This window comes from Arvicanthis niloticus, chromosome 3, assembly GCF_011762505.2.
Source record: "Arvicanthis niloticus isolate mArvNil1 chromosome 3, mArvNil1.pat.X, whole genome shotgun sequence".
Classification (NCBI taxonomy): domain Eukaryota; kingdom Metazoa; phylum Chordata; class Mammalia; order Rodentia; family Muridae; genus Arvicanthis; species Arvicanthis niloticus.
Window position 1 is genome coordinate 70,125,349 of NC_047660.1, and position 23,464 is coordinate 70,148,812.

At 42.2% G+C, this 23,464-nt stretch overlaps 1 protein-coding gene across 5 annotated transcripts in view; it reads right to left on the reverse strand.

Moving 5' to 3' along the window:
• The window catches only part of Fbxo34 (F-box protein 34), a 71,444-nt gene that overhangs the window by 21,696 nt on the left and 26,284 nt on the right, over nt 1-23,464 (reverse strand). Inside the window, exon 1 of one of the 5 annotated variants that reach the window (XM_034498897.2) lies at nt 6,879-6,900. The exons of the other annotated variants lie outside the window; for them this stretch is intronic. The gene's annotated coding sequence lies outside the window, so the exon portion shown is untranslated. Of the gene's footprint in view, nt 1-6,878; nt 6,901-23,464 lie in introns of those variants that run through there. 5 annotated transcript variants of the gene reach the window in all.

The following is a 23,464-nucleotide window of genomic DNA, read 5'->3' on the forward strand; positions in this document are numbered from 1 at the left end:
CCAGGGCTATTACACAGAGAAACCTTGTCTCAAACAAAACAAAACAAAACAAACAAAAGCCCCAACTTTCACGTTGCTAATGCCTTCTGGGACAGAGCCATCTAGATATGTAGACATAAGCAACCTCTTACTTTTAAAATCCCAAATCCTGTTTTCTAAACTATCCAGACATCCACGAGTTAACTAGAAATGCTGTATGGTCACCCCATGATTCTCCACTATGTCAGGCATAGCTGTCTAGAGACATGTCTACATAGATTCTTTTTAAAACTAAAAAATACCAAATTATTATTAGCACAAATAAACTCTCTGATAAACAGACTCCTAAACACCAAAACTAGGAAGGAAGAAAATACCAAGAAACATAAAAATACCTTGAGGCTTACATTTTAAGATATAATTAAGAAATATAATTATTTCTATATAGCAAAAAACATATAATTAACTTCAACAGAAAACCCCAACTTACCTGACTCAAAATTATGAGAAAGTATGCACAGATCACATTCAGAACCCTTTCTTTTGGGGGGGGGGGCTGGGGGGTTTGAGACAGGGTTTCTCTGTGTAGCCCTGGCTGTCCTGGACTCACTCTGTAGACCAGGCTGGACCCGAACTCAGAAATCCACATGCCTCTGCCTCCCAAGTGCTGGGATTAAAGGCGTGCGCCACCACTGCCTCAGAGCCCTTTAGTATTTCTATTACTAATCAAACCACAAGAGTGGCTGACAGCAAAGATCAAACTTCACTGGCAGCACAGAAAGTAGAGCACACTGTTATGGTCGCATGTGAAAAGCCCCCACAGGCTCCTCTGTCGAAGCAGTCAGTCCCAGTTAGTGGTGCCGTTTTGGGATGTTATGAAACTTTTTTGGACATGGGAATTAGCTTCAAAATGTAGGGACATGGGGCTGGAAAGTTGGCTCAATGGTTAAGAGCATTTGTTGTTGTTCAAAGGACCCGGGTTCAATTCCCAGCACCCACATGAAGGCTCACCACCTCCTTGGGTACCAGACTCACATGTGGTGAATGGATATACCTGTAGGCAAAGCACTCATGCACATGAAATAATAAGAATAAATCTTAAGGCCGGGCGGTGGTGGCGCACGCCTTAAATCCCAGCACTTGGGAGGCAGAGGCAGGCAGATTTCTTCTGAGTTCGAGGCCAGCCTGGTCTACAGAGTGAGTTCCAGAAGAGCCAGGGCTACACAGAGAAACCTTGTCTCGAAAAACCAAAAATAAATAAATTAATTAATTAATTAATTAAAAAAAATAAATCTAAAAAAAAAAAAAAAAAAGGTAGGGACATGGAGACAGGGTGCCCAGGTACAGACCAGAGCTCATCTAAGTCCCGTTCAGGGCCTAGGAGATATGAGCAGGCTAGGTTGCTTATTTCAAGTATTTTTGTCATGGATAACACAGACATGTGGAGATGAAGTAAAATAAATGGAAATTTGATAAGAGAAATGACTACTTTACTACTTCCGAATTGTCAATCTTATAGAAGCAAGCATAATCACAGCTCACAGACTGCTGGAGTTTGTGACGAATGGTTCCAACCTTTTCCTTTCTACACTCAAAACAGGATGCTACTTGCTTGCAATTGCTTAGTAGTCAATCATAGGCCATTGGAAAAAGTTAAGAAAGCGACACAGATACAACCCCACCCACCTTCCCTAAACTTAGCAGCACCAGTTGTCTGGTACTGAATCCCTTCTACTTGGGGCCACTCTGCAGGCTGATCCTCTTTCTCCACACTGTTAGACAATCTCTGTCAATCCCTCAGCATCTGTACTTATAATCTGCAACCATTATGCAAAAAAAGAGGTGAGCATCCAGAAAACAATACCATCTCAAGACCACTGCGATGGTTAGTTCTCATCGTCTTGACACAAGCTCAAGACCAGTGGGTGAGGGGAACCTCAGTGAGGAACTGTCCCAGTCACAGTTGGCCCGCAGGGCGTATCTGTGGGGCATTTGCTTGATTAATGAATGAGGGGGCAACCCATTATGGGTGGTCCCATCTTTGGACAGGTGGTCCGAGGTTGTAAGCAGTATTCCTCCACGGTCTCTACTTTAGTTCTTGCCCTTAAGTCCCCTAGTGATAGCCTATGATTTGGAAGTATAAGTCAATTAAACGAAACCCTTTCCTCCCCAAGCTGCTTCTAGTCTGTTTTTTTTTTTAATCACAGCAACAGAAACGTAACTAAGACACTTCCACAAACAGACAAAGCCATTGCATCATCAATCAACATTACTGATACACTGAAACAAGACACAACATGTTTTGCAAAATAAAAATGTAAACCCCTACTATGAAAACATTTAGCAACATGGGTTTACTTCAGGAACTACTACTTAGTCCCACCATATATCAAACAATACTTATCTCTCAGTTTTTGACAGCTTATTATCAGACAATCAAAAAAACCTTTCACTTAACATTACTTACACTTAACATTACTATAAAATATAAATGACATTTATATTTTATATAAAATATAAATAACATTACTAGAAAACAAAACTGAAGCTAACCTGCACTGTTTAAGGTGCTGTGAAGAAATAAAGGGCTAGCCCTAGCTTACATTCAAGCTGACCCCTCAAAAGGCAGGTCTTTCAGCCAGGCATTACAAGTGTCATAGGCCTGTAATCTCAGCATTTAAAAAAAGGCTCAGGAGTTTAAGATCCTCTTCAACTAATAGCAAATTCAAAGCCAACCTGGGCCACATGAGATGCTGCCAAGAAAGAAAGAGAAAGAGAAAAAGAAGAGAGAAGGAAAAGACAGGGGGAGGGGGAGGGAGAGGGAGTGAGAAGAGAGCAAAAGGAAGGAAGAGAAAAAAGAAAAAGTCAGATCTTATAGTGAAAGCAACATTCTTTTGCCTTTGAACAGACTGTACAGTTAGGAAAAATACTGCATACCCTAATCACTAGGAACATAGTCTACCATCTAAAGATACACACATTTCAATGTACTAAGAACCTTCATTTCCTCAAGGTCAAAATGAAAACAATGTGCAAGTGAAGGTCCAGCAGCAGCAGCAGGTCACAGCAAACCTAGGCAGGCGTGACGGCACCGACGGCCTGTGCTCCGAGCCTTCCCAACAACAATCATGGGTTTGAGCCTAACCTGGCCAAGAGGGAGGGAGGGAGAGAGGGAGAGGAGGAGGGAGGGAGGGGGTGGGGTGCTCAAGTGTGTACCACAGCACCTACCTAAATGGTAACATCCTAGAGAAGATCCATACTTAGACTGCATATATCAACTTCAGTTTCAAGCCAGTGTGAGTCAAACTGGTATCAAAAGAGTATTTATTAGTTTGTTATAAAACCATACACAGGCCTCGGGGCAGCAGGGGCAGGTGGATCTCTGAGTTTGAGGCCAGCCTGGTCTACAAAGCCAGGGCTATTACATAAAGAAACCCTATCTAAAAACCAAACCAAACAAAAGCAAAAACAAACAAACAAAAAACAAAACCCCCAAAGCATACATATGATCATAGAACATAAAACTAGAAACTATATATACAGAAGAACAGCAAAGGATACTCCAGTTTATATCATATGACTTTAGATCAGTAATCATTCAGTGCAGATGATGAGAACAATGTAGGGAAAGTTAGTAACAGATGTAAACCGGAGATTTAATGGACCACAAAGAAGGGAACCATTTCCAGGGCACACCTCCAGCTTTGTGACACTGCTCTGTTAAAACTGAAGGCATCTGGAAGAGCCTGCAGAGACCAGGCTGTTAAAAATGCAACACTTACCTTGGCGGGATCTTTGTCTATTTCATTAAACAAGTATAAAACCTCTGACTCAAACATACAAGTAAATTGTCCTCCTCAAACCACACAGTTCTGAGCCTTGCTTCTCATTACCAAAGCAATGGTCCTTGCAGTTGGTTCCTCAGGCTTCTGAACACCTGCCTAGGTTCTAATCATACTCTCAGAGGTTAGTACAGCAGTAAGCAAAGACTCCATCTTCTAGTGTACCTTCTAAACTGGGAGATGGATTTAAAAGGCACACAGAGTGGTGTGATTAAAGTCAATGGTGGCGCACGCCTTTAATCCCAGCACTTGGGAGGCAGAGGCAGGCTGATTTCTGAGTTCAAGGCCAGCCTGGTCTACAGAGTGAGTTCCAGGACAGCCAGGGCTACACAGAGAAACCCTGTCTCGAAAAACCAAAACAAACAAACAAACAAACAAACAAACAAACAAATAAAGGTACACAGAACATAAGAGTACAGGTTGTGAGCTTCAGAAAGGGCAGTACCATGAATACACACACACACAAATGATAGACTTGGGTCAGACTTGAGAAAGTACTGTACCGTCAACCAGATCACAAAGTAAAGTGGTGCTGTTGTTAACACAAACCCATGAAGACAGTATGAACACCCAGCTAAGTGGCAAACAGAAACAGGAGGATAAGAGCATCAGACTATAACAGAGAAAGAAAACAAACAGGAACATTTGGGGGGTCTAAAGCTGATCCTGGTATGCAGCCAAATCAGTTCTTAAAGTCTCAGCTTTGAAATAAATTTTAGGAAAACACATATGGAGACCTCCAAATACTATTAGGGAGGATGAAATAATACAGAAAGAACTCCCCCAAAGCACATTAAAATGAAAATTTAAAGTTACTCATGGTAATAAAGGTATAGAGGAATTGCAGAGTTTATAACCCTGAAACTAAATTTGAATAGAAAAAAAATGACATCATGGCTCTATGATACTGCTCAGAGTGTTGGGATTACAGGCATGTACCACCACACCCAGCTTGTAGCTATAAACTTTATGAGAAAGCCATAAATCTAAAGCCATGCATCCTGTCTTCCACAGGCTCTCATTTGGGAGAAGGCAGAATAAAGGAGAGGAACACAGGAATTGAGAAGAATAAAACCCATGGAAGGCAAGCAGTAGAAACAGGTACTTTTAATTTAATCTGGAAACAAAAGATATCAAATGAAACTAACATCTGTCTTAATGCAGAAGAAATAAAGTTTAAGAAGCTAAGAGAAAAAAATCTTTTGTTTTCAGACTGGGTCTCCCATAGCCTAGGTTGGCCTCCAACTGGCCTTGTGGCTATACAGCCAAGGATGATGACCTTGAACTTCTGATGTTCCTACCTCTGGCTTCTCAGTGTTGGGATTACAACCATGTATCACCACGCCTGGCAAAAATCTTATATATGCTAAATTTTAAGAAATAGCCTACCATTGTGAATTTCCCTTTTGGTCTTTATATTTACAAAAACTTTTGGTTATAAAATGCCCCCATGACCATATAGGCAACACAGTTGGACTCGGTGGCGATTTCTTGGGGGGGTGGGGGGTGGTACCAGGGAGGAGAACAGATCTGGGAGGAATAGGAATCCAGTATGATGGGATACATTATTTTTTCTCAAATTATTATTGAATAGAAATCTATACCTTTAAAAATGCAAAGATTAAAAGGTATCAAGAAACCTAATTAAATATCCTTTATAAGATCAAACTGGTTTATTATTGTATCTTTAGGTGATACAAGTGAATAATTTTAACATGCAGGTGCTCATACTGCTTTGAATTTGAAATATTTTTTTCTTGACTGTCCTAAAGCCTTCTAGATGCCTATTTAGTGACTCATGTTTCTCCCAAAGATGCCCGATTGGGGTTGGAGAGCCAGTCAGTCAGCAAAGTGCTTGCCACAAAGCATCAAGCACTGAGCTCCCATCTCGCATTCACATAAACACCAGCACAGGCAGTGTAATTCCAGGGCTAGCGAGCTCCAAAGCTGGCCAGCCTATTCAAATAGCAGAGAAGTCCTATCTCAAAAACAGGGTGGGGAGTGGTTTGTATCTCCACCAGCCCATCTACTTCTGAAATTAAACACTGTCCCACTGACTCAATGTTTAGTGCATTTAAACCTAAGAACAGGATAGTGGTTGAGATAGAGCCTCTTTGACTAAGTACTTACTTGCTTACCAGGCACAAAGCTCTGGGTTGGTCTCCAGACCACATCCATTGGGCATGGTAGTGCACACCTATAATCCTAGCTAGCATTTGGGAGGCAGAACCCAGCCCCACAGAAATACACAAGATGAACGCAAGCAGACATCCCTAAACATCCTTTTGAAGTTACAGATGTGGGTCAAGCATACACACTACCATAATGTTTTCAAGAATATTCTGTTTTTAAAGATGTTCCATGGCACCTCAAGCAGTTTGGGACCTACTCTCCTTCAGTCCACTAATGTTCTCAATGTCATCCATATGCCTCACCAAATCATCAACCCAAACCTCTCTCCAGTTAGTATACTAGCTGTTTTAATGCCCCATATGCACACCTATAGAATAAGCATCTCAAACTCAGCAGTCCCCAGTCAAAATCCTCATTCCCTTTGCACATTCCACTCACATTCTGAAATCTTCCCCATTGTAATAAACAGAAATATTACTGTTCCATCTGTTAACACCCCAAACCCTGACTCGTTCTTGGCTCCCCCCCCCCCATACATCCCACTAGGTCTGCCCTCAAACTTTAATGAGTCATCCATGGCTTGCCACTGTCCACTGCTGTCCACCTGCTCTGTAAGCCACCATGACTTCATTTTGTTCCCTTCATCTATTCATGTATTGTAACAGCCTTGCTCCATGCTAAGAGCTGAGAAAGGCACTTCAAATCTTGACTACAACATTCAGATGCTGACTGAGGAGACTGTGAGGCCCACCCACATGGGGAATTTAGCCCAAGGAAAATTAATTTTTACACTTGTCTCATGTGATTCTCCTAAACCTCTACCAGTTAGCTGTTTGCAAGGTGGACTGGGAGAAAGATGGGGGATGGTGATGATGCTTAACAGGAAGTTATCAGGTTATCCTCAGGCACCTGTAAGAAGCCCACCTGGATCTGTTTTGAAGTCTTCATAAGGTGACAGAATTCCAACTCAAGAGACTGTCCTTCTCATACAATATATCTTAGTCGTGCTGCCATGTTTGTAAGTGAAGGGCATTTGGATATATTCTGAACAGGTCACGCTGTCAAGTCTACAAGAAGGCATTTGGATTGGTTTTTTTATTTTCTCCTGAAAGCAACAGAACAGAGAACCCTGCCTCAGTTAGAATAAGCAGATTTCTTGTTACCATGGTAACACACCCACTTTGCTGAAAGTGCAGAGCATTCTGGGGCTTTGTTCTTATTAGGAATGAGACAGGACCAAGAGAGCCAATTTTAGAGTATACCTATAAACATAAGGTGATATTTTTTGACTCTTAAGTATCAAAATTTTTACATTGTCTTGTTTACAGGAAACAAGAGTAAGAAGAGCAAAGAAAACAAAAGTGCTGGGCTGTGTTTATTATGTATAGCTCCACTCCATCAGAGTCGGCGGCACAGATGTTCAGACTGGGCCAAACTCAAAACATACTAGGAACTCTAAAAGGTGCCCGTGCAGTGGTCTTCTTGGAAATAAAAGGTCCACTAAGGTTACCTATGGAAGCGAGGAAAGCAAAGGGTAGTGTGCAGAGATGGTGCTCAGGTGCCGGCCGTGTGGAGAATCGACCCCACAGCTTGTGAGAAGTGACACCCAGCACTGCTGTAGTCGTGCTTGTGCCCCTTATGCTGAACCCTAGTCTCCAGGGTGATTGTATTTGGAGTAATTAGATCAATTAAACTTGAGACACATAAATAGACCCGTACCCTTGTAAAAAGACTTAAAACATTCCCCCCCCCCCCACACAAAACCATTACCTCACCAGGAAGCCACTTCCCACTGGGCTTAATCAGATCTCAGGCATGGAATGCTGTAAGCAACCTCAAGAAAATATCTACGTGCCTACTTTGGTCAGTTAGGAAAGAGATAGATAGGCAGCGTGGCCATTCCTCCTGGCAGGATTGGGCAAGGCTGTCATTAAGAGACATCTGGGGCCGGGCAGTGGTGGCGCACGCCTTTAATCCCAGCACTTGGGAGGCAGAGGCAGGCGGATTTCTGAGTTCAAGGCCAGCCTGGTCTACAGAGTGAGCTCCAGGACAGCCAGGGCTATACAGAGAATCCCTGTCTCGAAAAACAAAACAAAAACAAAAACAAAACAAAACAAAAGAGACATCTGGGGATAATCTCCTGGGAAAACAACCAGGTATTCCTGACAAGTACAATTCTTTCTGACCACTCACTGAGGAAAAAGCAAAGATTCCCACCAGCTTCTACAAGCAAATGTCTTAAGATTATTTTATTTCACAAAGTTCATGCCCTAAAATTCACCAATAAAGAAACTCTAAAGCCATGCTTGGTTATTTCCTTTTGTCTATTTTATTTAGAAAATACCACATGTCATGGTGGGCATGTGGAGGTTAGGACAGTTCTCCTTCCACCACGGGAGGAGACACAGGGACCAAACTCGGGTCGTCAGGCCGAACATCAGCACCGTGAACTACTGAGCCATCTTGCCAGCCTGCTTTGTCTATTTCATATTTGGTTATTCTCAAAAGATGACTAAAACAAGATTACAGCATTAGCAAGTTGACCCAAATGAAAAATATTTTAGTGAATCATAGAGATATTTTTAATGGTTCAACCCACACTGGTTTCTTTTTAGTTGCTGTGTTCCCATTTTATGTGACCATCTGCCATATCAACAATACTCCAGCTTTCACAGAAGTTCTAACAAGACTATGACTGTGCATTACAAACTACAAACTTTTTCACCTTAGAGATTTAAAGACTTGCGATTTAGAGACAAGGTCTCAGTATGTTACCTCAGCTAGACTCAAACACGATTTTCCTGCCTTAGTTCCAGGACAGCCAGGGCTACACAGAGAAACCCTGCCATGGGAAGAAAAAGGGGGAAAAAAAAAAAGCATCTACCTTGAGCCTGTGAACAGAAAGACAAACAAAAAACATGCTGGTACATTTTCTGCCCCACCCAGTCTTTTGGAAGTGTTCTGTGAAAAGGCAACCCACAGCAGCTTCAGGTTCTCCCACCACAGGCTGCCCACCTCATCACCTAAGGCCAAGAGAAGAGCTTGCTGAGGGGTCTAATCAACCACACACTCGCTGTCACTCCCACAAGGCCCAAGGCCTGAAGAAGCTTTTCAAAAGCCCAAAGTAATGGCTCAGTGGTAGACTGTTCTCCTGGTATGCACAAGGCTCCAGGCTCAATCCTCATTCCAGCAAAAGTAAAGTAATAAAAACCCTGTGTAAGCCAGGCAGTAGTGGCACACGCCTTTAATCCCAGCACTTGGGAGGCAGAGGCACAGGTGGATTTCTGAGTTTAAGGCCAGCCTGGTCTATAGAGTGAGTTCCAGGACAGCCAGGGCTATACAGAGAAACCCTGTCTTGAAAAACAAAACAAAAAACAAAAACAGAAAAACCTGTGTAATTCTCTCTAGACTATGCTTTTAAAGGTCCCTCATTATTTTTAGATTCTGTATTTCAAACACATGTTGTAGGCAATGCCAAGGCAAATGCAAGTCAGTTTCTGAGAAAGGCCAAGATAAGCAAGAATATCCCATATTTTCATTGAAGGTAATCTGTTGAACATACAATTCAAGGTGACTTTTCATATGAAGAAAGTTCTGGAGAAGGTCCTTCCAGACACCACAGAATGTTGGTCTGGCCAAATCCCCTTGTCACCCCTTCCTTCCAAAAAAGAGGAGCATGTCTAAGGGAATCACTGGGAATTACAAGGTCTGAAAACAGCAGGTAGCCATAGAGTCTGCCCTAGATTTCGTCACATGAACTAGGGATAAGAACAACAACAACGTACCTGCAAAAGAGGATAGTGACAGAAGACTGAGGAGAGGGGCAAAGACTCCATTTGTGGAAATACTTAATAAAACCTAGCAACTGGATATTCTTATACATGGATCTTTATAAGGACCACCATAGTAAGGGACAGCAGCCCCCAGAGACTCACATATTTGAATGCTTGTTTTCCTGGTGGGTAAAACTGTTTAGGAAGGTTTAGGAGATGTGGCCTTGTTGGAGGAAGTGTGTCACTGGAGATCTTTCTCTCTTTGCCTCTGTTCAGGTAAGGTTGTACACTATTAGCAACTGCTCCAGTGCCGTGCCATGCCTGCCTGCCTGCTGCTGAATTCCCCACCATGATGGTCATGATTCACATTCTGAAACTGTAAGCAAGCCCCCAGTTAAATGCCCTTTTTCATAAGCTGCCTTTGTCATGGTGTCTCCTCACAATGCTGAATGCTGATTTTCACCTGGGTCCATGCATGATTCCCATGTCCTGTGTCGAAAGGGACTTTCAGGAATCTATTCACTTTAGTAACAACAGTTATTGTCTTGAATCACAAATATCTTCTGAAAAATTAAAACATGTGTGTGAAGCATATGTATTTAGTTCAGTGGTAAAGTACATGCCAAACATGTCAGATCCTGGGTTCAATATTCAGCACAAAAATAAACAAACAAACAAAAAAAACCCCCAAAAACCAAAACCAGAAAAGAGGTAAAACATACTAATCTAATAGATTATGTTAGAAGAATCTAATAGTTTAACTGACCCAGAAGCGTACACCCTCATTCCTCCTCACCCCTCTTCGTTTGTTTTGAGACTGGGTGTCAAGCTTGGTTTGAATCTTGTAATGATTCTTCTGCCTCTGTCTCTGAAGTCCTGTTTCTACTTTAAATTATCAACTTGTTTCCCATGACATTTCTTCACTGATTATGCATTTATCTGTCAGTAAGAACAAGGCAGGAGAATGTGGAACAGAAGACTATGAAATGGCCTGCCTGCTCTGAAATGAAGGGTACTGACAGTCTTAGCAGGCCATTCCCACGATAACTAAGACCCAAACTCTCACTAGAGTAAGGCACAGTTAACTGCCTACCAGAGTGGATGTGAGTGACTAGGTCACTAGAGCCAGCTACTAACGGATAACTGGAATTGCTAAAGAATCCACAACAATGAAATACTACTGTTCCAGTTCTTCTGAAGAACAAACAATGTGATCTGATATTGCTTCCTCTTCCCACACATTCATAAGCAAACAAGCAACTACAGGTCACTCAGTTTCAACTACAGATGCACTTCAAGAAAATGAAAAACTTCCTCCCACAAAAAAGCAAAATCTTTTCCTGACTTGCAAAGCAACTGGAGATTGGCCAGGCTTATTTTGAAATCCCTTTAATACTTGAAATAATTTACCTATTTTATCAAGAATTCTAAGCAGGCATGTACACACCGATTACAGCCAGAAATTTCTGGAAACAAAAACATGAGGTAAAGGACTCAGATGCTGAAGAACACTGAGTTGTAAGGTAGACATCAGGGGGCATCACCCCAAAGACACAGAAACAGGAGCTGCTTCAGTGGATTAAGCACTTGCCTGACAAGTGTGAAGACCAGACGCCTAGCCCTCAATCAGGTAAAAGCCAGGCAGGCATGGCCAGCAGCCTATATCTCAGCACTTGGGAGGCAGAGATATGCAGACTCCTTGGGCAAGCTGGATGGCTAGGCTAGACAGAATTGGTGAGCTCTAGGTTCAGTGAGAGATTCTGCATCAATAACCAGAAAGTGATGAAAGATCCCTCCATATGAACACGTGTGTGCTCACATGTAAACACACCTACACACCACACACCTGACAAATAAAGTAGCAGGAGCAGGCTAAAATGGAATGGCTGTCATCCTCCTGCAACATTCTCCAATTTCTCTATCTTTTGTCACAAATATATACTTATCTGCCCTTCTCCCTTCCCCACTTGCAGAACACTGTGGGTCCTCTGAGAGCATTAAAACAGATGGTTCTCTGAGTACCAATCAAGGTTTGAGGTGATGAGAGGTAGCTGCAAAGTTGGGCATGCTGACATGCTGAACAACCTTAAATATAAGCGCAATCTCAAAACCAAGGTCTCTAACTTTCTCCAATCCTTCTGTCTCCCTCAAAGCACAGATGTGCTCTGGAGTTCCTTATCTAACTAAGAGTCTTCCATAAGGAATGGCAGTCCCACATTCTCCTGATAACCTGTAGAACAGAAAAGAGTGACTTTCAGGAAAAGATGGCTGACATAACACTATGTCCAGAGCCCAGATGAACTTTGGCCCAGACTATTATTGTCTGTTCTTTGTGGCTATTAACCTCTCCTTAAAACCATTTACTCACAATATTCAAAAACTGTATGTATCCTCAACTTCCAGCTTCCCTAGGAAAAATATACAAAAATGTGCATGCCTTTTTCTTGCTAATCTATTGTGGTTTATGTTACCAGAACTCAGTTTTGGAGCCTTCATAGGGGAAAAGGGAAGTTCCCTTAACACCTACAAAGTGATGAAGTACGCACAGACCCTGGCCCGTGATGTACAGTAAACTGGTAATTATCCACCAAGTGGCAGAGGGAGTTAAAGAGAAAATGTGTGTCTGTGCAGTGTGTGCTGACTCAGTGGTGCAAGCATCTTACTAAACTGTTTCAAGCTACCAAATGATGTTATTTATTACTTAATCCAGAGTTAACCAATTCACAAGCACATGCATTGCCCAAGGAAACCAGAAGAGAACAGAAGCCCCGTGACTGGAGTTGCAGACTGTTCTGAGTACTGTGTTCTGAGTACTGTGTTCTGAGTGCTGTGTTCTGAGTGCTGTGTTCTGAGTGCTGTGTTCTGAGTACTGTGTTCTGAGTGCTGTGTTCTGAGTGCTGTGTTCTGAGTGCTGTGTTCTGAGTACTGTGTTCTGAGTACTGTGTTCTGAGTACTGTGTTCTGAGTGCTGTGTTCTGAGTGCTGTGTTCTGAGTGCTGTGTTCTGAGTACTGTGTTCTGAGTGCTGTGTTCTGAGTGCTGTGTTCTGAGTGCTGTGTTCTGAGTACTGTGTTCTGAGTGCTGTGTTCTGAGTGCTGTGTTCTGAGTACTGTGTTCTGAGTGCTGTGTTCTGAGTACTGTGTTCTGAGTACTGTGTTCTGAGTACTGTGTGGGTGCTGAGAATTGAGCTCTCAACTGCTAAGCCGTCTTCCCATCTCAATGAAATGTTTCCTTCAGATGAGGCACCTTTAGCATATCCTTGACCATAGCTCTGTCTACCAATGCTCTTCCCAAAAGGCTAACGGTCAGGTATTCACTTGGAGGGAAATTGGAAGTCTCTGAGGAATCCAATCACAGAAAAAAAGGTAAGATGCCTCCAAATTAAATCTGGCAGTTACCCAACAGTGGAACTTAACATTAGCTGCTAAGCCTTATCTGTGTATTTAGAGCTTTCCTATCCAAACTCCACCATGAAACAAGAAATCACCAAGAATTCAGACATCTCTAGTATAAAGACAAAATAAAGAGACAAGGAAGAGAGGTGTGCTCTAACCTCAGCACTTGGGAGGCAATGGGAGGAGGGTCATCTAGAGTTCAAAGGCAGTCTGTGTAACACAGCAGGCCACCGTGGAAAGAAAAGGAGGGAAGACAGGAGGGAGATCCACCAGAAAGGCCGAGCACAAGAATCTCATGTCCCTGAAATGTGACAGGAGTGGAGAGAAAGAAAGTAAATCCTCAATAGAAAAAATAAAAACACTGTATGATATGTTCAGAAAATCCAGTTACCTGCGTTCAAAATACAACCAAGAGAAAATGAGATAAAGAAGGAAAGTCACCAACAAAATGATTAGACAGTAGTTCCCAGATGACAGAGGCTCACCAAGTCCTCAGCAGCAGTGCCCTCAGAACTACTGACTTAAACATTTCAAACACTGAGGACGAAGAACAAATCACACACAGGCACAGGAACTCGGCTAGATGGGCAGCTCAGGTCTGTGATCTTGGCACTCAGGAGACTCAAGCAGGAGAACCCCAAGCACGAAGTCAGTTAAATTAAAGAGAATTCCAGATAGCCTAAGATCCAGAAAGATCCTGTCTAAACAGCAGCAACAAAATAAAATCAAATGGCTTTGGGCTTTAAGCAACCAGAAAGCAAGATAAAACTGTAAGACAATGTTTCTTTACGATAAGGGAGGGAAGAAAGGGAGGTGGAGTGAAGAGGCAAACTTTTCAAACTAGAGTTTACATCCAGCTAACAATAAGGACAGGTAAGCCATCTTCAGACATTACGGACATGGGAAAGTAAAAGACCTCACTTCAAATGTGCTTCTTTGATACGCCTATGCAAAGAAACTTTGTATATCAGCTGTGATGGCTAAATATAATTGTCCACTTGACTGTATGGACCTCTGGTGTCTGTGAAGATATTTTCTTTTCTTTCTTTTCTTTTTTGTGAAGCTATTTTCTGAAGGTTTGGATGAGCGACTACCTGTCTGTGTTGTGTGTGGATGACACTGTCCACAGTCTGGATCAAATAAAAAGGACAAAAGAGCTGAGCAGCACCCCCAAACCCCCACACCCTTCCAGCCTGTGGTCACAGTGACGGCTGCCTGAGCCTGAGCTCTGCTGCCATGCCTTCCCTGCTGTGATCTAAAGTCCACTTTACTTCCCTAGTCAGACACTGCCACGGAGATGAGAAGGGCAGCGCACAGACCTGGGCACACAGGAGTGGCCCTGAAAAGCTGCTCTTCTCTAGAAGACACTCACACTCATCTTCGCTCACACACAGTGGGTAGAGGTACAGGTGTTCCTAGTAGGTACTCTTTTTTGTTTTTTTGTCCTTTCTGTCTATTAAAAGAGAGATTAGTGTGACACCAGGTTCAGACAGAGATTACCCCGAGGCTGTTGCAGCTCTTGCCAGACACTTACTGACCTTCCACTGTCTGCTCCATGTTCTTTGCCCAGAAGCCCAAGCCCCCAGCCCTCTGTCTGCTGAGCTTCAAGCAATCAGCCCTCTTGCTCACTTTGAGTCCCACACCAAAATACACAAGGTTCCTCTACGTAGGTGTGTAAGCAAAGTTCTATGTTCTTTGTGTCATCTACCAGTTGTCAGTATATTTGATGGATTAAAAATGTTTCAAGTGTCTACAAAAGTTTAACTTTCTCAAACAGGGACTAGGAGAGTATGTTGTACTATAAGCAAAGACTAAACTAGGCTGGGGACGCTGCTGAGTGGGAAAGAGTTCACCTGTCATGCAGAATCTTGGGTTAGACTTCCATCGATGGGACCGTGTCAAGAGCATGGAGGAGGACAGTTGGGGTCATGGGATCTAAACCAAGATAAAGAAGACAGAAGATCTAAACAAGAAATCCAGCACAAGCAGGCAGTGCTGTCTTCAAGATGCTCGTGGCAGGACAACATAACAGCAGCAGATCATCCTAATGAAAGGGCATGTTCAGGAATACAGAGCATCAGAGTACCTCAAGAGTACAGTTCCTGAGAAGCTGGAAAACCTGGACTACATTAGCAAAAATAGAAAATTAAAGAAATATATAAACACCAGAGGAAAAACTAAGTTTTATGAAAGTGATACTAGCTTAGCTGAACTTTCAGTCTTAATACATAAACCCTCAAGGACAATTTAAGCTACATTACCTACATTAGAAGAACGGAGAACAAAAACATCTGTGGGGATGAGGAGAAAAGTTACCTCCTCACAGCTAAGGCTAAAAGCTCAACAGTCAGAATATACGAGTGTTATTAATGGTCAAACATGGCAGCAAAAGCATGTGACCTCAGCGGCTGGGAAGGAGGCAGACAAGAGGTCAAGAAAGCATGTTGTGAGTAACACAGAGGTAAGATGGTGTGGTGCACTAAGGAGGCTGAGGAAAGAAGACTGCCATGAGCCTGAGGTCAGGCTGAGCTACAGAGCAGGACCCTATAAAGAACATTTTGTAAATAAAGAATGACTAAGCTCAAGTGTTGCCTCCAGGGAAAGTTGGCAGTGAAAAGCACAATTGCTTGTGAAATGCTGTTCTTCAAAGCATTGCTTACACAGCTACTGAGCAAGCTGCATACATTTAGTATTTAAATTAGAAATACCAAACAGGAATATAACAAGCATTTAACTAGTTAAGTCATAATTCCTTTTGAAAAGATTTTTAGTTTAAAGTGTGTGTAGCTGTGCGTGTACGCATAGCTGTGCATTGAGAATCACGCTCCATCCTCTGCAGGAGTGCAGTGTTCTTACCCCACCCCCACCCCACCCTCATGACTCCCTTTTCACATTAATAATCAAGAATTTCCCCTAAAAGAATTTTTCATTTTCTTTGTAATAATCTAAGTTTCTACAACAAAAATGTATTACCTGAATAAAACTATAGCTGTCTGATTCTGTGTGATATTCCAAATTATCTGTAACTCCAAGTTGTTTTTAATGGTTTTATTCCTATGTTACATGGCATACCTAACTCATCTCAGGAACAGAGGAAGTTACCTCACTAGTTCATGCATTTGGTGACATTCTAGTTCCTTCAAGACAATATTCAAAGCACTATGAGGGGCTATTTTTACTTAATATTGTATGAGAAGTTAAAATGATCAACTCAGTAAATCCTCAAATGTCCTCTAAGATGGCCACAACTTTGATCTTTCCTTTTTTTTTTTTTTTTTCATTTGTTCTTCCTTTTTCTTTTACAAGACAGGATTTCTCTGTGTAGCTCTGGCTGTCCTGGGACTTAATCTGTAGATCAGGCTGGCCTCAAACTCAGAGAGATCTGCCAGCTTCTGCCTCCCAAGTGCTGAGATCAAAGGCGTGTGGTACCACTGCCCAGCCAACTTTGATCTTTTATACTGTTATTATTTCCAACCCTGAAGTTAATATTTTAATATGTAACTATAACCTGAAATATGAAATACAGTTTGAACTGAGACACCGTGTTTCTAGTTTACACCTTTACATAACTTCTATATGTAGCTTTAAAGTTGATTCCTACTTAAATAGAAACATTACCATGGCCTGAGATTTCTATTCACAATTCATACAGTAATGCTGTTTCCAGACAGGATGACAGGGATGACCATGATGGCATCATATTTACAGAGGAATCTGCTTAGCAAAGACAGCTGAGACAACATACAGACTGTAGTCCAACCAAGGCAGACGTGTGTGCATTTATTCCCTTAAGAGTGACTCCATTTGTTTTAATCAAATGGTATATTGTCACCTCTGGATTTAAAGCAAGCTGGTTCCATAGCTTGATACGCTAGTAAGCAGGCAGCCATGGTTATGTTAATTTTCAAAACCTAACACTAAAAAATGCTTTTGTTCTTAGCATAGAAGTAAGATAAATGGGCTCGAGAGATGGCTCAGTGGTTAAGAACTCTGGTTGCTCTTCCAGAGGTCCTGAGTTCAAGTCCCAGCATCCACATGGTGGCTCATAACCACCTGTAATGGGATCCAGTGCCCTCTTCTGATGTGTCTGAAGACAGCTACAGTGTATTCATATAAATAAAATAAATAAATCTTAAAAAAAAAAAAAAAAGAAGAAGTAAGGTAAACAAAGGCAGCCTACCTTTCTCACCCTCTTTTGGCCTTGTCTGCATTACTAATTAGTAAGCCCTGGTGTTAAAGAGTGGTGTCTAAGTTCACCAACACTCTGCATTTCTACTCTTAGCTCAAGAATAATCCCATGGCATGAAATGCCACTTTGATTTTCTTTCAAAAGGCTGCTACCAGGGTCTGGAGAGATGGTTCAGTGGCTTAGAGAGCTTGCTGCTCTACTAGAGGATGTGAGTTCAGCTGCTGGCACCCATGTCAGATGGTTCACAACAGGCTGGAACTCGATCTCCTATATGTCAGATGCCCTCTTCTGGCTTCCTTGGGCACCTGTGCACGTGTGGTATACATTCATATGGACATGCTTACACATAAATAAGAACAGATCTTTTTGGTTTTTAAAACAAAGCTGCTACAAGTTCTTCCTCCCCCCCCCCCAAGGGTTTTCTGTTGTAGCCCTGGCTGTCATGCCTAAGCTGGCTTTGAACTAAGAGATCTGCCTGCCTCTGTCTCCTGAGTGCTGGGATTGAAGGTGTGTGCCACCATGCACGGCTTAAATATTTTTTTCTAATGTAAAATTAGGTTTTCCAATTTCTACAAAGACCATAACTCTAGCTTAGTGGCTGTTATCATTTTAACCTGACTCAAAGCTTTCTTTGCAGTACTTCTGAAAAGGAGTCCTGATCTCTGGTTTCTAGGAAGCCCACTATTTCCCTGGCTAAGAGATGGATGCCACTTCCATCAAATTCCATCTCACCAGCCTGGGGGGGAAAAAAGCACACGTTTTTGTTCTGTTTTGAAACAGATTGCTCTTTTCCATCCTGAGTTTTCCCAAGCTATTTCAGAGCTCTGACAATCCTGCTAGTGACTAAGTCTCCTCCTGGGAATAGCTGCCCCATTATTACCACTTAAAACCAGCCACTCCTAATACCTGACTGATAAGATCTGGAAAGTCACTGTAAATCGGGGAATGCAAATCCCACCCTAGACAGGCTAAAGATAACCCATTCTGATGGAATAATGGCTCACTACCCAACAACTCCAGCAGCATTTGTGTTCCAGTCAAGCATTCTTACTAATATTAAGATTTTATTGTTATTTCCTTTCTTTCAAACCAGTTAATCAGGAATTACTGCCACTCCCTGGTCCCTCATTCAGGAACAAGTGCCCTGGTACGTTTAGGGTAAAGCAACTTCCCAACTGACCCCCTGTTTGAAAAATACTTTGTACAGTACATGTGTTATGTGGTAACTTTTGTTCTTGGCAAGCTAGTCCTCCTGTCTGGAAAACCAACAGGCGATAACCTCAAGAGTCCTTTTCCTATACTCATCAAAACAGACAATTCGTCCAGAAAATGGATCCAAAATAGGGATAAATAAAACCAATGAAAAAGAAACAGAAGAAAAGTTGATAATCACATACACATTTATCTTTACTTTAATCCTTTGCCTTATATAAACTCAGGTTTTCTAGAAACTCAGTATTAGAGAAATGTGACATAAGCATAGGAACCCATAAATTCATTCTGCTAGAGGGAACTCCATAATCCATTCACAGAACACTACCCCTAAACCAGAATTAACTTGAGCCATTTAATACCTAATCTTTAATCCAGAGGATGCAATAAATTCCTCTGGCAGAGCAGTTAGCTCCTCTCAGCATTTTTTAAACTGAAGTGTATGTGGATGTATGTATTCACAAAAGAAAATCAATTATAGTATTCAATGGAGGAACTCAGACTCTAGTACTGAATCACAAGGCTAACCCAGTTTCCCATCCCACTCCCCAGACAGGGTCGACCGAATAATTATGACTGGCCTGAAACTCAGATCTTCCTGTCTCTGCTTTTTCCTTTTTAACAAATTCATGGGCTCTACTAACGGTTTATTACTTTACTTTCTAATTTGTGACCAACATAAATATTTACAAGATAAGTGCAGCAAGCAGGATGTGACAAGAGATTAATTACTTCTGCTCAACAAAAGAGAAACCATGGCTGGTACTGGAAACCTAGCTATTCAGTCCCAGTGAAGTCACTGGTATCAGAGAAGGACTTACAACCACTACTTTACTAAGCCAACATAATCCTACGAACAACCTAAACATTTGTCTTTATACCCACAAGTAAGTATAGTTTTCCTTCCTCATCAAGGAAAACCTCTCTTTACATCAGATAGGAGACTACTGCAGAAAAATACAATAAATCCAAATACACAGTTGTGGAGCACAGATCTCATGGATACAGCTACAGAACACTGCCATACCTAAGACTAAGCAAACGTTACAGAGGAGGAGGTGGGAAGACTGTTACAAGCTAGATCAGGGCATCTACTGTGAGACTGTGTCTCCAGTAATATCAGAAACTACACCATAAGTCTCACCAACATGACTGCCTAAACATGAGCTGACAAGAATGGCACCAAAAGACATGACAAATTGGTGGAGCTAAACAAAGCCTCAACCCTATACAAAGAGCTGTAGGCAACTAGGGAAAGCTGAGGTGGTCTTTCCCAGTGAAGAGCATAACACTTGGTTATCCAATATCACATGGTCAGGCCTGAAAACATATGTACAAGTAACACTGTACCAGACTGTATGTTATATTTAGGAATATATATGCTTATGCATACACATATATGCATGTAACAACAATTAGTAAAAAATACACCATGAATTTGAAGACAGCAAGGAGATCTGGTTATATGGCAAGGTTTGGAAGGAGAAAAATAAAGGGAGAAATACGATTATATTATCTCAAAAATGAATTTTTAAAAGGGAGTAATTATACTTTCTATTGATGATAATGTCAAAGGTATTGCTAATACTGTTAGAGTTGGAAGAAAATACTGTTTCATTAAAAACTAGTGAAAGCAAGTATTGTTTTGTACTTCTTTTCACCATCCAAATATAGGTACAACCTCCACAACCCCCCCAACCCCCAAGCTCTTAAAAGATACTCAGCAGGCCAGCAAGATGGCTTACCAAATCAACAAGCACACCTGATACCCGAATTCAATACAGAAAATCCCTGGTAGGAGAAGAGAACCAGCTCCTACCAGTTGCCTTCTGACCTGCATGTGTGCTGGCACAGTTCCATGCATGTACACACTAGAAATGCAGTAAGATTTAGAAATCCCTAATCAGTGTGGAACACTTACGGACGTAAGGATGATCCTCCCCCACAGTCTCTTCACTTAAATCTTGGTGAACTAAGCAAGGATGGACAATACTGACTGCCTGAAGTAGTTCTACCTCCTAACTACTGCATGTTGTTTTATAGAAAACCACCATTTCCTTATGAAAATCTGATCCTCAAATCTAGTAATAATACTTATGATACAGTGTAAAAAATAATACACTTTAAGCTAAAAAAACTCCATACATATAAAATGAAGAGAACTACCAGACTGTAAAATAATCATAATTTGGAATGTAAACTGTAAAATCCGATTACTACCACAGTGCTGCTCTCCCTCCCCTTCCTCCCCCTCTCTTTCTTTTTTTCAGTTTCCTTGTGTAGCCCTGGCTGTCCTGGAACTGTAGACCAGTGTGAGAGTTTTACTGCTGTGAACAGACACCATGACCAAGACAACTCTTATAAAGACAACATTTAATTGGGGCTGGCTTACAGGTTCAGAAGTTCAGTCCATTATCCTCAAGGCAGAAAGCACGGCAGCATCCAGGCAGGCATGATGCAGAAGGCGCTGAGAGTTCTACATTTTCATCTGAAGACTGCTAGTGGAAGACTGGCTTCCAGGCAGCTAGGACTAGGCTATTACATTAAGTGACTCCTACTCCAACAAGGCCACACCTCCTAATAGTGCCACTCTCTAGGCCAAGCATATACAAACCATCACATTCCACTCCCTGGCCCCCATAGGCTTGTTTAAACACATGAGTCTATGGGGGCCATACCTAAACATAGCATAGTGCAAAATGCGTTTAGTCCAACTTCAAAAGTCCGCATAGTCTGTAGCCGTCTCAATAATGTTTAAAGTCTGAAGTTCAAGTTCTCTTCTGGGATTCATCGAATCGCTTACCAGTAATCCCCAAAGCAAGACAGGAAACCAGCTGGGCAAACTCCAAACTCTGCATCTCCATGTCTGACGTCAAAGCGGTCTTTAGATCTCCAACTCTTATTCTCTGTTAGTAGCTTTCCTCAGCAGATAGCCCACGGCTCTGGCATCTCAAACTTCTTGGGGTCTCCAAGGCAATTTCAATGTTACAGCTTCTTGATTCAATGTTTGGGATCCACACATGATCGGCTGGGCCCCTCCAAAGGGCTGATGTCACTTCTCCAGCTCTGCCCTCTGCAGCAGTCTAAGCTCAAGTTGATCCACCCCACTGCTGCTGCTGTTCTTGGTGATCATCTCATGGTACTGGCATCTCCAATATGCTGGAGTCTTCTGCAACTAGGCTTCACCAATAGCCTCTCATAGGCTCTCTTCATGGTGCCAAGCCTCAAATACTTTGCATGACCCCTTCAGTACTGGGCTGTCAACTGCAACTGAGGCTGCACCTTCACCAATGGCCTTCCATGGCCCCTCACAGTGCCAAGCCTCAGCTGCTTTTCATGACCCCTTTACGCCTTCAAAACCAGTATCACCTGCATGACGCTCACACATTACAAAGTACAGCTGCAGCTAGGACTAGGGTATTAAGCCCACACCCACAATGACACACCTACTCCAACAAGGCCACATCTCCTAATAGTGCCACCAACTGGGCCAAGCATATACAAAGCATCACAACCAGGCTGGTCACAAACTCACTGAGAACCACCTGCCCTTGTCTCCTAAGTGCTGGGAAGCATAGCAAGTGCCGCTACACCCCCAAGCTACATTCTCAAACCAGGGTTTATTACAGTGTGTTCCCCAAGAAACCAAAGGTGTTAGTCTTTCTATGTGTACCAAGTCATCAAATTCTGATTTACTCCATGTATTCAGTATTTTGTCACCCAGTGGATTTCCCAAAGGACAAACTGACCCTAGAAATCAGTCCCTTAAAGTAAAGGTTTAAGGAGGAGGAAAGGGGCTGGCTCTCACCCTCACAACAGAACCCTATGAACAGAACACATAAAGGTAATTTGATGAAATAATGAATATATGAATGAACTGGCTTTATGTGCCTGCAACTCTAAGCAAAATACCTGTTTTCTCTGATTCTCCATCTGTCAGTCAATAAAATGGCAATAAATACTAATAGACACACAAGGGTACCATGAAGGACTCTTTCCTAAATGGGCCAGTAAGCATGTATATTATGGAGGTAACCTTCTGATGCAATAAGGAAGCTTTCCTGAGTTCAACATTGTAGACATTTACATTGTTTTTCTACATCATTTGTTAGCTATAATAAAGGGTCAGGTGCCATGCCACATGCCAGTAATCCTAGTTTAGCAAAGGCAAGAATACTACCACAGGCTTAAGGCCAGTCTGGTCTACACAGTGAGTCCCTGTCTCATAACAGAAGTTTAAGAGAAAATAGAACTATAATAAAATATGGCATAATTGTCTCTTGTCACCAAAGAATTTCTCCATAACAAATTCAGCAAACAGCAATTACTTTTTCCATAGAGCCTGATATTTTAAAATTTTTATGTGTACAAGTGTTTTGTCTTCATGCATATCTGCTCCACATGCATGCTTTGTGCTTGTAGAGGCCAGAAGAAGGTGTTAATACCCCTGTGTACTGGAGTTACAGGTAAGTGGGTTGAGTTGCCAACTGAGTACTGGGAACTGAATCCCAGGCCCTTGGGAAAGCAGCTGGAACTCTTACCTGCTAAGCCAACTCTCCACCCCAGAACCTCCTTGTTTAAAAAGAAATACCAGCTGGGCCTGGTAGTACACACCTCTAAGCCCAGCACTCAGGAGGCTGAGGCAGAAAGATCCCGATTCAAGACTGCCTAAGTACTATAACAAGCCAGCCTCTTACAAGACAGGACTAAATTCAATAACATCTCTTCCCCTCCGCCCCCTCACTCACTCTGGGCTGAGGCAGGATTACTGTTATGAGTCTAAGGCCATGTATGGTCTACATAGCCAGTTCCAGGCTACAGAGGATGTAAGCTGAAATGAAAATGGCCCCTATAGGCTCATAAATTTAAATGCTTGGTCCTTAGTTGGGGGAACTCTTTTGGGAAGGATTAGAACAGCGGTTCACAACCTATGGGTTGTGACT